This window comes from Amblyraja radiata, chromosome 3 (genome assembly GCF_010909765.2).
Source record: "Amblyraja radiata isolate CabotCenter1 chromosome 3, sAmbRad1.1.pri, whole genome shotgun sequence".
Lineage (NCBI taxonomy): Eukaryota > Metazoa > Chordata > Chondrichthyes > Rajiformes > Rajidae > Amblyraja > Amblyraja radiata.
The window spans coordinates 38,380,748-38,396,188 of record NC_045958.1 but is presented as its reverse complement, the minus strand read 5'-3'; positions in this window follow the sequence as shown (position 1 = coordinate 38,396,188).

Here is a 15,441-nt window from a genome sequence, read left to right as displayed (position 1 = left end):
CTAAGGACCACCATTGAGCAGTCACTATGGAGAAACATTGTCGTGCAGGGGCCCAGGGGGTCACTACTATACCTCTATCGCCACATTCTATTTTTAGTTGGAAAGCACAGAGTAAATCTCTCGCCATCAGGTTGCAATCTAATCCGGTGGTTATCACAAATCTATATTTGATTGTCTTTCCTCCATATACTACTTTGACTGGCTCAGAGATGGGATACTGGCAATTTGTCCTTGAAGCCCAGACAGATTCTGAACTTCTCTTGATTCTGGTAAATTATAAATTGATTGAAGAGATGACATGGATGCACCTGTGTCTACTAGAAAAGTGCAGATTTTACCTTCAACCTGTAGAGACAACATAGGTTCCTCATCAGACTTGCATCCAGTCATTACCAAGTTTGCTAATCATAGGCGTGTAAATGGGCTATTCTGAGAAAAGGAGATTTGTCCCCTTGGCTCCTGATTTTCCTGCCAGTTCCCTCTGTGCTCTCTCGGGTCCCATTAATCCCTCCATTCTCTTTGATCTTGGAGATCTTTTCTGTGACCCCCTCATTCCTTTCTTTATTTGAGCACCCCCTACTCCAGTGACCCCTCCGCAATGATAACACTGGCTCATTCCTGGTGGCCGGCCTGTCCTTAACCCTGGTCTTTGGATAACTGGCTCTAGGGCAGATGCTTCCCTATAACATCGGTCTGGATATTCCGGAACTCTAACTTCTTCCAGTCCATATTTTGCTGGTACTCTAGGGATCCATGATTCAGAGTCGAATTTTGGTATTTCTTTTCTGATCACATATTCAGTTTTGGTGGGCTATCCTGCTTCTTTATGTCCTTCCAATGATATCTTACAGCCCTAGCCATTTGACTGGCACTATTTTCTGTCCAGTCCATGTCATTAGTCTTAATGGTTTCTGCTACGTTAGTGGGGAGATAATTCAGTAGGATGGCACAATATTGAGGGGCATTTACTCCATTTCTGTGATTTAAGTCACCCGATTGATCCATATATAATTCAGAAAATCGCTCTAAAAACTCATCTTACATCTAATATTCTGGCCAAATCAATTGGTTTCTGAAGGGTTGGAAAAAGCTGTTAAAACAGCTTCCTCCCTTGCTCCATTGTCCGCTATTAATTTGCAAGAGCTTCTTGCGACGGATGTCTTAAATTCGTTAGGTATCTGGCATGCTCACTTGGGGTAATTATTTGCTGGATCACCGCCCATAAATCCCGGGAATCAGCGTGATAAATGCGCATTGTAGTTCTTAGGTGATCCACAAAAGAAGGGGTGATTTTCTACCTATTTGATATAAATGGCCATAATCTTGTTAGGCTTCCATGGGGAATAGACTCTAATTGTACCGGGGATTATTTGCACTCACTGCATTGGCTGGATCAAAAGAAGGATTAGGCATTTCTCTTACAGGGAACTGTCTAAGGGTTGTTTGTTTAGCTTTAGGATCTACCTCAGCCTCTTCAATAATGGTCTCACACCCAGAAGTATTTCCCCTTCACCAGGAGGATCACGGTACTTTCTAAAGGATCTCCTTCCTTCCTTAACTGCTCGTTCAATTTGTCTAAGGGTATGCTCTTCTTTCTCCATAACTAATTTAGTCTTTCCCCTAGTCTGGCTTCTGGTACCGTGAACTCTAGGACTGTCTGTAATGGATGGAGCAGTCGGGGTTAAGGAAGTTTGTGCCCTAGGATTTGATTGTCTATACGAATTACAAACTCCGCGATGTGCACTTGAGGTATTGGGATCATAAGGTGAATAAGGTGGTGGACATGAATTTCTAGTTCTAACACTCTCCCTGTCTTCTAAATAATCATCGTCATCCCCCTCGTAACCAGTACCAACCATCGGATCCTCGCGCTTAAAATTTATGGATGATAATCTTTCTGTGAAAGATTTCTTTCTCCCTTTATCTTTAATACTCTCAGGCTCTTCTCTTAAGCTACCTGGAGGGTCAAATGTTTCAGTATCTTCTAACTTTATCCCCCGTTTTAGAGTTGCTTCCTTCCAACTTGCCATTCTTTCCTCCACTCTACTCGCTTTCTGTTCATCATAATAATTTCTCCACAATCAATTAATTTCTGTGCCTCTGTATTACTACTGGACTGCAATATAATCTGCTCAATGGATTTTAATCCCTTTACTGTATATATGCCCCGTCGGGGCCATAATTCATTCCCTAATTCTCTATTTAACAATCCGGAAAGAATTCTCAATCGACCAGCTTTTTGTGGAAATTCACTGCATATTTCTTGTAGAGGAATTTCCGAGTGAGCGGTCATATCATTATTTGCATGGTTCCCCATTCTGTTGGATATGGAAGCAACTCTAAACTACTCGCACCTCTTAACAATTTCCCTTTCTAATTTCGAAATTACCAAAGTCGTGTTAGACATTTTTCAAATGAAAATGCTCCAGGAAACAACCAATCACACTCACACACGTTCTCGCAGCCCGTCTCCTATCCCCGATCTTAATCTGAACGCATGCAAATTAACTCTAAACACGTGAGCAAAATTGAACACAAAAAGGAAATTAGTTCACTTATCAGAAGTATACCTAACCACACTCCTGCATAAATCACAAACATTCACTTATTACAAATCACGCACTCCAAGAAATCCTCCTCGTGGTGCAATCGGTCAGCAGGATGACTCCTTCCCTGACACAGCGATCGAAAAAGTACAAACCCTGATTGAACCACCCTGATTCAGATTCCTGCAACACCACGTTCTAAATAATTACAAATATTTAACTCAAACTCCCTCTTACTTCAAGTATCCAAATCCGTAAACACTCGCACAAGCAGCAACACAAATAACAGTCCGCAGACTTAACACAATCTAAATCTTGACTTCTAATTCTTAATACACTCTAAGTTTATTTACTTACACAGAATATTTACATAATCCAGATCCTATGGCGATACTAAAAGCTAGATTTTTACAATTTACAAAATGATTTAAAGCACTAGTGCACAGCAAAGATCTTATAGCGGAGCAAGATATAGCGAAATGCAATGGGCTGACGTGTAGTGTGCTACGGAGCGGATCCTGGGTATTTTTCCCCGCCCATTTTAGTAACCGGAACCTACCCGTCCATCGCACAGGACTCAGATATCTACACACAGATACTCCTCTCTGCTGGGCACTGGGGGTTCAGTGCCAAGCCGCTTCGCGCTGTGAGTTATCGATGCCGATTTTCAGAGCGCACCTTTTCAATTCACGCTCCCGGCAAAGATCCGATCGATATGTAGGTCAAACCTGTATTTCAATACCCCACCAATTGGATACCAAATCTAACCTTCGGCCACCCATCGCCCAATGAAACGCGTTTGGCTCTTGTTAAAGCAGCTGCAGTCTGCCAACTACAATCAAAGATTTGGGCCTCTAACCCAACCCCAGCAGGGCCTCTAACCCCACCCTGGTTTTATGGCCCCCCAACCCAAAGGGATGCTAACCACCCCCCCATCCTTGCTACACTCTGTTCTAATGATCTTGATTAGACCCTTTCCCAAGCCCGTGAATGATCGATCTGCTCCGACTAATGAAGTGCCGAAAACCAATGCGAAAACTGCACTGTCGGCCTGATTTCTACACTCGCGATCAAAATAGCTCAACACCCTTGATCGCAAAATTGTGTTTGGGGGTCTTTTGAGATCCCGGACGAGCCCCCAATGTAAATTGCCCATTCTAAGCTTCCCCCCAGTCTAGTTTCAGTCAAAAATCACTGAATCAAGCACTTGAACAACTAATAGTAAAATTAAACGAGCTTACCAGTTTGAAGTTTGATCTGTATTTTATGAGGAGTTACGATGAGGGATTACGTGAAGAACCCGTCCAGCATGCATGTGCGACATACTTCAAAGCAGCGGTGTGGAATCACAGGAAACACAATAATTGAAATAAACATAGTAAAGAAAAGGAGAACTAAAAATACCAGCTGATCTCTATAATTGAGGGTGGGAGCGGAGGGCACGTAATCCCTCATCGTAACTCCTCATAAAATACAGATCAAACTTCAAACTGGTAAATTCTCGTTTAATCTTACTATTTTACTTCGGAGTCACGTGAGTGACTACGTGAAGATTTTAAAGCTCTGTGATTTCAAACCGTGTAACAGTTCATACTTCGAGGGAGGAAGTATGTTATCGTAATCAACCATGAATCTGTTTGTAAAACAATAATGGTGTTATTAACAATAACAAGACCAAAATGCTCCCCCGGGCTTAAATTATATATTTGCAGATTCTAATACTTTTTCTGCAAACAATACAGGTTCTGCCAGCGGCTTGTTATAAAAGTTTGGAACCTATACTCCCTAGACCACCCCGCTGTAGCCAGGATGTGGTCCATAGGCACGTCCATCCTCTTAGTCACCGATGTGGATGCTGCCCTGGTGGAGTAAGATTTATACACTTTAGTATTTACTCCAGCAACTCCCAGTACCTGCTTGAGCCACTTGGGATAGTTTGGCTCATCACCCGACCATGAGGTTTCTTGTGGCTGACCCATAAGGCTTTTTCTCTCCCTCGGGGATTTCTTATTGTGTCGATGTAATTCAATAAGTGGGTCATGACACATAACCGTGGTTCAGGTGGGTGTGCCCGGAATTCCATGACTGGACCTGATGTTCCTGGTCTGCTCTGTTTGACCAGCCCCTGAATGGTAAATGTGACACGGTCTGGTGTTATAACCATATTGTCCAATCGTAGTAGATGGAGGGACTGGACTCTTTGTTCTAGACAAGGCCATCAGCATGACCGTCTTCAGGGTAGGCTGTTCCAGGGTGAGGGATCTGGCTGGTGACCATCCCCTAAGGTACGTCAGAACCACACTGACATCCCAGATTTGGGTGTACCTAGGTCTGGGGATTAGGGTCGAATATGCCTCTCCTGAATTTGATCACCAGTGGGTGGTACCCTATGGCCTGTTGTCCTGGTGCCTGAGTTAAGTAGGCTGACAGAGCACTTCTGGCTGTATTGATGGTGCAGTAGCTGAGTCCTTCATTGTGGTGAAGACCTGCCAGGAACTCCAGTACAGGTTTTGTTGTAGTTGAATATGTAGTTCCTGTATTTGAACAGTATCTTCCCACTTCTTGATGTTTGCCAAGTATGTTCCCTTGTGGATATGTGATGGGATGCTGTCATCGTGTTGATAGTGCTGTCTGACAATCCAGGCCCAGCAGTGGTCTTCCCAATTCTGCAACCCAGGCCCAGCAGTGGTCTTTTCAAATCTGCTACCCAGTAGTTTAATTTATCGTGGCATGGGTGGCTTATGCCTGAAACTGGGTGAGTTGATAAGTCTGGGCTACTGGGAAAATCATTAGGGTTTTAATGACCATGTCGAGGACCACTGGGAACCATGACTGTGGGTTTAGTCGGGTACTATCAAAATACCTGAAGCAGAGTCCATCTGTATTTTGCCTAGTACCCGACTGATGAGGCCGTAGTACCTGACTGATGAGGTAGAAAAGGGGAGAACATAGAGATTAGATTCCCCCCCCCCCCCACCAGTTCAGCAGGAATGTATCAATTGCCGCTGCCTCAAAGTTTGGTTTCATGCGACATACATCGGTACTTGGTGATTCAATTGGAATACAGGTGCACAACCTTTTATCCGAAAGCCTTGGGACCAGACACTTTTCGTAATTCGGAATTTGTCGGTCTTCGGAATGGAATTTTTTTAGCGTAGATTTTAATGGCTGGCTCAGTGGTAGAGTGCTCGGCTCATATCCGCAAGGTCGCGAGTTTGCGCCTTGATCCCGGCAGTTCATCGGTCGCGAGTTTGAGTCTTCAATGTAGTTTTTTCTTGCAGAATAAATGTCTGTATGAAATGCAGTGTTTTGAATGAATTCCTGAATTTATAAATGTGACCGCAGCATTGAATCACCTCTCGCACTCATGTCACCTTAGCGGGGCTATATGCCCTTAGGGGACATTTTCACACTCTTATATCCGTGTGCAGCAGAGGCGACGTGCGTTTGGCGTCAAACGTGAGCTTTGGTGAGCTTTGGTGTGCAGACGACATCCTGGGAAAAATGTCCGGTTTCTTCCAGGTAGGCGATATACCCTCCCGGGCAATATACCCTCCACGTCTCTTTTATGAAGGGGATTTAGTTCCCCTTTCTTCCAGGAAAGACCGGAGGTTCCACTGTCACCTCTGCAGGCCACCCTCGGTGAACGCTCACTCAACTTTGTCTTGGGATTCCTACTCTCCCGCGCAATGTACCCTCACCTTCTCTTTTATGAATGGGGATTTAGTTCCCCTTTCATCGAGGACCGACCGGAGGTTCCGCTGTCACCTCTGCGGGCCGCCCTCGGTGAACGTCCTGTCTCCCTGTCCCTGGGATAGCAGGCAGCGATCAAACAGCACAATACCCCCCTCCCCCTCCAACTCCAGAGGAATCCGCTCCCCGATGGGCCGCTACGGCGACAAGTGGCTGTTCGCCCACAGCCCGAGCTGCGCGACCCCAAGAACAAGACGTACCTTGCACACCATCAGCTTCTGCCCATACGGGGAGCGTGTTCCTCTGGAGTTGGAGCGGGGCTGGGCTGGAGTTGCTGATCTGGGATCTCCGTGCTTGCAATGGGCCTGGGGGTCGGTGTCCCGATGAGGGGGCTGTGGGCGAACTGCCACTTGTCGCCATAGCGGCCCATCGGGGAGCGGCTTCTGGTGGTCCTGATGTCTCCGGCCAGTTTGCAGTTTTCCTCTGGAGTTGGAACGGGGCTGGGCTGCTGCTGGCTGTGGGTCTCTGGGATCTCCGTGCTTGCAGTGGGCCTGGGGGTCGGTGTCCCGTTGGTCCTGACGTCTCCGGTGACTGGCACTGACCTGCTAGCATCGCTGACATGAAGACAGTGCAAAGCCCCCGCGCCGGTGCAATGGGCGGGGAGCTGGAGAGGGGAGGGAAGGGGTCACACACATGGCCGGGAAGCAGAGGGGTGTAGGTGGGTTGAAACTGAAGGCAGCGACAATCTGCTGCTGCTGCCTGCCCGCTGAGTTAAAAAGTTCCCACGCAAGACTCACGATACACTGTGTATCGTGCTACCGTGGGAACGTTTTAACTCAGCGGGCAGGCAGCAGCATATTGTCAATTATTAACCCTCCCGCGCAATATACCCTCACCTTCTCTTTTATGAATGGGGATTTAGTTCCCCTTTCTTCGAGGACCGACCGGAGGTTTCGCTGTCACCTCTGCGGGCCGCCCTCGGTGAACGTTTTCAAGGACCTTTCTTCAAGGACCGAAAAAATGTCCGCTATTCGGAGGTTTTCGTTATTTGGATCTTCGGATAAAAGGTTGTGCACCTGTACAAGGAAATCGATATCTGGTGTTCCATATTGCTTTGTATTTTCAGCAAATACTTTGGTTTAATATGTCTGTTTACAGTATTTAGCTCACCTGGTAGGTAAGTTGCTGATGGTCAAATATGTTTGACAACATACGGTTACCAATTGTTAAATAAATTGTCACATGATATCGATTTTATTCCGCCCAAGTGGTTTGGTATATGCCACCACTGTGATGTTGTTAATTTATAAACGAACATGCAAAAGGTGCACTACTGAACAATATGCTTTTACCCATAGAACGTACTCAATATTTCCAACTAGGTTTTATGCCCAGTGTCTATAGTGATGACGACTCCAGATTAGTCCATTTGCCACCATGTTCTGGGTATGGGTTATTTTGTTTAAACACTAGCACCTTAGCTCTAATGGAAAGGTTCAAGTTAAGTAGCTGGTAATGCTGCTACTAATTCCCAATTACTCTTGCCACTTTGTTGAATGGTTGGTTGATCGTTACCATTAAATGTTACAGGTTGTGCCATACGCTGACTCTCCTTATGGCAATATTATAGATGAGTGGATAGAGTTAATTGAATACCAGATAGTCAATAGTTGTGGATGGTGTCAACGTAGATTTATCTGGATTGTATGACAGAGCCCAAGCTAAATAAGTTTTAGTAGCTAATGCTGCTGATTTAGCTATTTCCATGGATTTGTCTGTCATTAATATCATAGAGACATGCCATGACGATATGTTCCTTAATAGTGTCAGAGCTGGTTTGAATATCTGGAAATAGTTTTGGCTCATATTAGCCATTGTCAATAATTTATACTGCCATAGTTACCCCATCCAGGTAAATTGTGGTATCTCCGAAAATCTTTTATGAATGGGTACTGAATAGTATGCATCTTTTAAGTCGATGTCTACCATAAAGTATCCTAGGAAATCCACGGTTAGCAGTTACAAGTTTCCATAAACCTGGTGAAAATACTCAAGTGGTTAAGTCAATGATGGTGCGACATTCACCATCTTTGGATTTTTTGGGACCAAAGGTTCATATTAGACTTCTTTATGACCCCTTTGTATATCTTCTCCAGTTAGCTAGTCCCTCATGTTCTTTTTTAGTGGGAGGGTAGACCCCTTTGGGGTGCATGCTGAACTGGTGGCAAATTTCTTAATTCAATTTTTATCCTTGAATATTTTTGGTATATAACTACCAAGTGTGATAGATCTTCATGCTTCCAACCCAGGTGTGACCCCCCCCCCCCCCCCCCCGTTAGTACAAACCCTTCACCTTTTATGTGATGGTAGGAACCATACTTATCTGTCTTCACTGTTGTTTAGTGGTGTGTTCATTTCTTCGGTTTCTGGTTCCTTGTCTGTCGGGATGGTGTTGTTGGGGGGTGGCGCATTTTCCATGGGGCCCGCTCTGGACCCTGGCCTGAAAAGGCTTACGGGGGCTGGCATGCGGGGCTTCACCAGTACCATTAAGTAGACGCCTACTGGTGGACGCGTGTCTGTACTGCTGTCTGGTTTTGTGTGGTTTGCTCATTCCAGGCCCTGCCCTCTTGATGCCGAATATCTTGGACACTTCGTCCAGTTTTTAGGCTTGGTTTGGTAACTTTGCCAGATAGCAGGATCTGTGGTTGTGAGGTCGGCGTTCTCATAGTCCTGTGACATTTTTAGGTTGAGGCAGGTTTTATGACTTCCTTCGAGAAGTTGCGGAGCATACTGTGTTGAACAGTAGGGTCAGGTGTTTTGCCATACTACCCTGCCCCTCTGGAATGAGCATGCGAAAATGATAGCCGACGTCAGGGGTATCAAATGCAATTTAAGATATTTGGGTTTTTAAATGCCCTGCTCAATGTACCCCCAATAATGGTAGGCGCTTTAAGTAAATGCAATTTTGGGGTGGCGTGATAAAATCCAACGCCTCATGACTACCTGTCTTGGAGAGGTTTTTTGGGAAAACAGTTAGTAAGCTGGCCATCAGGTTAGACTCAAAAGGCCATCTCGCTCGTGGTGTAGCCACGTAGCGGCCACACCCAGCAGCTCTTCCTGATCCTGTACCTCAAGCATACTCCCGATGTTGTTCAGCCAGTGACCCCTCTTCTTGACCAGCCCAGCCCTGGTCGCCATCGATCCCTCGATAAGGGAGATGGCCAGTGCTGTTAGTGCACTGGAGCGGGAGTGTTATGCTCCCTTGGCGAGCTTGCCCCAGCTCCCGAGGCAAGTCTCGCTGGAGTTTTTTACTCCATGACCTTACTCTAGGCTTGGAGAACAGACACTTACTCGCTCTCGGGCAGTAGTTTAAAGCAAAGATCCTATAGCGGAGCAAGATAGGCTACTCCTGCGAAATGCAATGGGCTGACGTGTAGTACGCTATGGAGGGGATCATGGGCATTTTTCCACGCCCATTTTAGTAACCTGAGCCTACCTGACCCGACCCGACTCGCAGTGTAATCAATGTTGTGGGGCAACAGTTTGTGTGGGTTAGATTCATAAATCTGTCAGTTCATACTTCTTGTCAACAATAAAATTTGATTCTGGTAATTGTTTTTTTTAATGTTTTTTAAATCATTTCTTTTTAAATGGTTCACAAGCAGTGTTTGAGTTGATTTTGTAGTAACCGGAACCGACCCGACTCGCAGGGTGATTGACATTGCGGGGGAAGTTTTTGTGCGTGATATAGGGTTAGATTCATAATTCTATTAGTTCATAATTCTGTTAATTCTTGTTAAAGAATAAAATGTTTATAAACACACATACATGAAAATTATATAAATGTATATAATCATATAACACACACAATTATATTTCTTCTGATCCAATAATGAACTTTATTTCAGACTAGACAAGGGACATTAAATAAGAAACATTGTAAATAAGAAACATTGTAAACCTCCCCGCAACTTCACACACACTAGGCCTTATCCCCCCCGGCACCCCCTCGCCTGCCCCCTCACTACAATGTCTCCCCACCATCCTATGCCCCTCTCCCCGCTGCCCCGGATCCCGCACTCTCTCTCCTCGCTGCCCCGGACCCCGCACTCCTTCTCCCCGCTGCCCCGCACTCTCTCTCCTCGCTGCCCCGGGCCGCGCACTCCTTCTCCCCGCTGCCCCGCACTCTCTCTCCTCGCTGCCCCGGGCCGCGCACTCCTTCTCCCCGCTGCCCCGCACTCTCTCTCCTCGCTGCCCCGGACCGCGCACTCCTTCTCCCCGCTGCCCCGCACTCTCTCTCCCCGCTGCCCCGCACTCTCTCTCCCCGCTGCCCCGGACCCCGCACTCCTTCTCCCCGCTGCCCCGCACTCTCTCTCCCCGCTGCCCCGGGCCCCGCACTCCTTCTCCCTGCTGCCCCGGGCCCCGCACTCCCTTTCCCCGCTGCCCCGGGCCACGCACTCCTTCTCCCCGCTGCCCCGGGCCCCGCACTCCCTCTCCCCGCAGCCCCGGGCCCCGCACTCCTTCTCCCCGCTGCGGATCCAATCCCGGACCGCGCTCTCCTTCTCCCCGCTGCCCTGCACTCTCTCTCCCCGCTGCCCCGCACTCTCTCTCCCCGCTGCCCCGGGCCGCGCACTCCTTCTCCCCGCTGCCCCGCACTCTCTCTCCTCGCTGCCCCGGACCGCGCACTCCTTCTCCCCGCTGCCCCGGGCCCCGCACTCCCTTTCCCCGCTGCCCCGGGCCACGCACTCCTTCTCCCCGCTGCCCCGGGCCCCGCACTCCCTCTCCCCGCAGCCCCGGGCCCCTATCAATGCGTTTGGAAATCAATTTTACTGAGATGCAAGTTTACGATTATTTAAATGGTAAATGGAGCTTCAGAAGCGTTTTTATTTTGCATGTTAAAACCAACCCGAGAACAATGGGCGATTTTGCAATTTTACTGAAGGATTTCTAACTTTTAATACTTTTCATCTAACAAATGAATAAAGATAACAAAGTCAATGATGCCACTTTTGATGAAATGCAGCGAGCAAACGCGATAATTCCCGATATTTTGGATCTTTAAATCTCCACGAAAAATGTCGGCAATCAACTTCCGCCGTTTTGGCCCCTTCAGCTCCCTCTTGTATTTACCTTAGTTTCTATCTTTTTTTTGGACTGTAAATTTAGGTATCTGTTCCTCACGGTCACCCCGACTGGATCACTTAATTGCAGCTCAAAAACTGGCCTTTTTCGATGTTTTTAACGGGTGTGAAAGTGCGTGTTTTCCCATTCACTAACATGTACCGGAAGTGACGCTTGTCCCCCAGTTAAAATTTTCGGTCACGTGGGTGGGGATTTACGCTCCAGTGACCTTTCGTGAAATCACCCTATAAGAAAGACAGCTCTAGAAGGAAGCAAACAAGAACAAACATTGAAACATGTGCCCTGAGATTCAAACAATTTCTCCAAGGCTCAACAGTTCGACCAATCATCAATTAACAGGATGATCATCTTGCAACATTATTTATACTATTTACAATGCTTTTGCAGCGATCCAATAGAAATGATGCATTTAAGGTTAGTTTGCAAAACTGCTATACTTGTTATCAATTTAAGAGAAACAGGGAGAACACCTGGACCCCTCACCATCATGCATACCAGTCTGAGCCTAGACTGGCTGGTACCAATCAAAGCCTAAGGTCTGTGATTAGGTGAACACCAGAATTCTGCAAAGAGAGATACAATATGACTCGTGGCATCTGCTCTATGGGATGACAGGCTGCTCTGATCCAAAGTGCTTTTTCATTACCTCCTGATGGAAGATGCTAGCTCCCTCTCCCTTTGTTGCCTTCTCACCTCTCCTCCTGTCATTGAGCTTACTACCATGGAGACATCTGCAGGCTGGGGAGAGCTGTACAAATAAATGAACAAGTAGAGATGGCAGCCTCCATCACATCATGAGATCATAAGATCATGTGACAGGAGTAGAATGAGGCCATCCAACCCATCGTCTACTCCACCATTCAATCATGGCTGATTTATCTCTCCCTCCTAATCTTATTCTCCTGCCTTCTCCCCATAACCTCTGACACCTGTACTAATCAATAATCTATCAATCTCTGCCTTAAATATATCCACTGACTTTGCCTCCACAGCCTATTGTGGCAAAGGATTCACCACCCTCTGACAAAAGAAATTCCTCCTCATATCCTTCCTAAAGGAACGTCCTGTAATTCTGAGGCTATTACCACTAGTCCTAGACTCTCCCACTAGTGGAAACATCTTCTCCACACCCACTCTATCCAAGCCTTTCACTATTCTGTACATTTCAAATCGGTCCCCCCTCATTCTTCTAAACTCCAGCAAATATCAGCCCAGTGCCGTTAAATGCTCTTCCTATGTTAACTTACCCATTCCTGTAATCCTCCTCTGGACCTTCTCCAGTGACAGCACATCCTACCTCACGTTCAAAAAAGGGCAGCCTAGATACCCAGGTCTTTGAAGAAGAATTCCGACCTGAAATGTAACCTATCCATTCCTTCCACAGTTGCTGCCTGACACGGGTACCTTTGTGTTTTACCCACGTCAGCACTGAGCGGCCATACTGTTTGCTCTCGCCTGTCAGAATCAGCCCTCACAGGTAGTGTCTGCATGTCACTTCAGTGGTTTGCTCCACACCAAGTTGTATAGGGATGGGATCATTGTTTTATTGTATAGGTGGTTCAGGTTCCCGGTAAAGCAACAAAAAATCGGAGTGGACATCCTTTCTAAATTATAAGGGGGTGTGGGGTCTTTAGCTGTGTGTGTTCAGACCCCGGGATCAAGCACATTTTAATAATTCAGCACACTGTGATATAGCTCCCTGTTCATGGTAACAATGTGTGGTGAAGTGTACGACTGAAAATAATGAAATGTAGTAGCTACTAAATATATTTCCACATGTGTAACATTTATACTGATACCTACCAGCAAAGATGAAGCAACTGATGGCCATCACTAACAATCATAATTATGCATATTGGAAAACACCACACGGAAAAAGAATGAGCAAATGAAATGAACTTCCATGGCCAAATCACTGTGTTTCAATCAATATTAACCTTACCCATGAATTTGCCGTTTATAACATTACATACAATTATCTTACGCGTTCAGGTCAAAGTCGTCTTTCTACTATTTAAGAGAAGGATTAATTTATTTAAAATAGAGGTTAATGCCTCTTTAAAATAGCAGAAATAGGAATTAAATCCATCTGCATTAAACAATCACTTCACTCACAGTAATTTGTAGGCTGTAACTTTTAAAAGCTAAACCAGCATTTAATCAGAGGTGGGAATTTAAAACAGATTGTCAATCCCCACACATGAAATAGCTCATTACATTTGAGAAAATGATTGGTAATGTCGTAGAAAGGAACTATTTGGAAGCCCGAGGGTTTTATAGAAACAGGAGAAAGCACAGAAATTATGTTTTTATGAAAATTAATTCAGTTTTCAACCATTTTACTCACATGTTGCAAGGTCCAACAGTAACCCCTATCGCGTACATAGTAATTAGAGGGAACGACACAAATTGATTCAATTACAAGGGAGTTTGAACAGGTAAGGGGATAAAGACAGCATAGGAAAAATGTCAGTGGAAAGTCAACTCACCTCTGAGCTCGGTGTAGATGGATTAATGATCTTTGTGCAATGGGGTAAAACAGATGATTGTGAGTTAGCAGTATGTTTAACATTTTTGTTTCCTTTGAAGTCAAATGCCCAGTAGGCCACTTCCTTTTCTCTGGTAGCTATTAAGTGAAATATCCAACAGTGTCAACTATGCCTATACGCTTGGGGAGAACATTCCTCTGTCATTCTCTCATGTTATAGTTCCAATAATATTTTGAAATATTTTTCTGTTAATTTTCATTTGTCCTGGAATTTTGGATGTCTCAACTATTTTTCATAACTATTTTTTAAAAGGGGATTTTGAAACAAAATGGACAAATTTGTGGCTATATTGATTTATTTTTGGAGGAATGGGAAATGTATTGACATGCTAAACATGATGGAATGGTTTTTAACTCATTCTTCCCATCAACAGCCATACCTCACTCTTTCACTGCACTTAGTATAGTTTTGTTTAGTTTAGAGATGCAGCATGGAACCAGGACCTTCGGCTCACCGAGTCTGCACCGACCAGAGATCCCCGCACATTAATAACCCTGTCCCACGGTGCGAGTCCATCCACGAGTTATCCCGAGTTAAAGAAAAATTCAAACTCGTGATTTTCTACGAGATTCCAAGTTTATGGTCACAAGTTTCAACGAGTTCCCACGTGTATGTCTAAGTTTGCCGTTTACTTCTCATTTCAGCGATTTACCAAGTTCCTCTCCCGAGTTACCAAGTTCCTCTCCCGAGTTACTCTTGAGCCAACAACGACTACCGACGTGTGGAAAAATCATCACATGATAAAAATGATATCATGCAGTTTTTTTTTCACTATAAAAAGCCTCCCATGTTTAAATTTCTTAGGGTTATGGAATCAAGTGATATGGGAAGAAAGAATAAATGGGGTACTGATTTTGGATGATCAGCCATGATCATATTGAATGGCAATGCTGGCTCGAAGGGCCGAATGGCCTACTCCTGCACCTATTTGCTATGTGTTGTAGAAAAGTGGTTGTAGAAAAGTAGCTGTTCCTGAACCTAGTGGTGTGGAACTTAAAGCTACTGTACCTCTTGCCTGCTGGTAGCAACAAGAAGAGAGCATGGTGAGGATCCTTGAATGAAAGATGCTGCCTTCTTGAGGCAGCTCCTGATGTATATGCTATCAGTGATGGGGAGTGCAGCGACTATGATGGACTGGGATGAGGTCTGTGATATTAGAAAGCACATGAATCTGTGGACTTAAATCACTACAGAACCTTGCTTCTTTTATTTTTACTTCAAAGATTGATTCTTCTTTGAGTTCTTTGAACATAAATATCCATTCAACCTGTTCCTGTTGACTTTTATATGTCAACAAGCTCAGTGCTACATAATGTTGTCTTTCATGCACTCTTTGATAAAACTCATCACATGGTCTTTTTATCATTAGATAAGGCTATTAGGAGATGCATCATGTGTCAAATGCCCCGCGTTAGTAAATCTGAGGCTGTTTGTGATACACTGCAGCGGAGGATCTGGACACAGAAAGCTCCATTTTAAAGTGATATGTAATTGTCAGAATATCTGCTGGG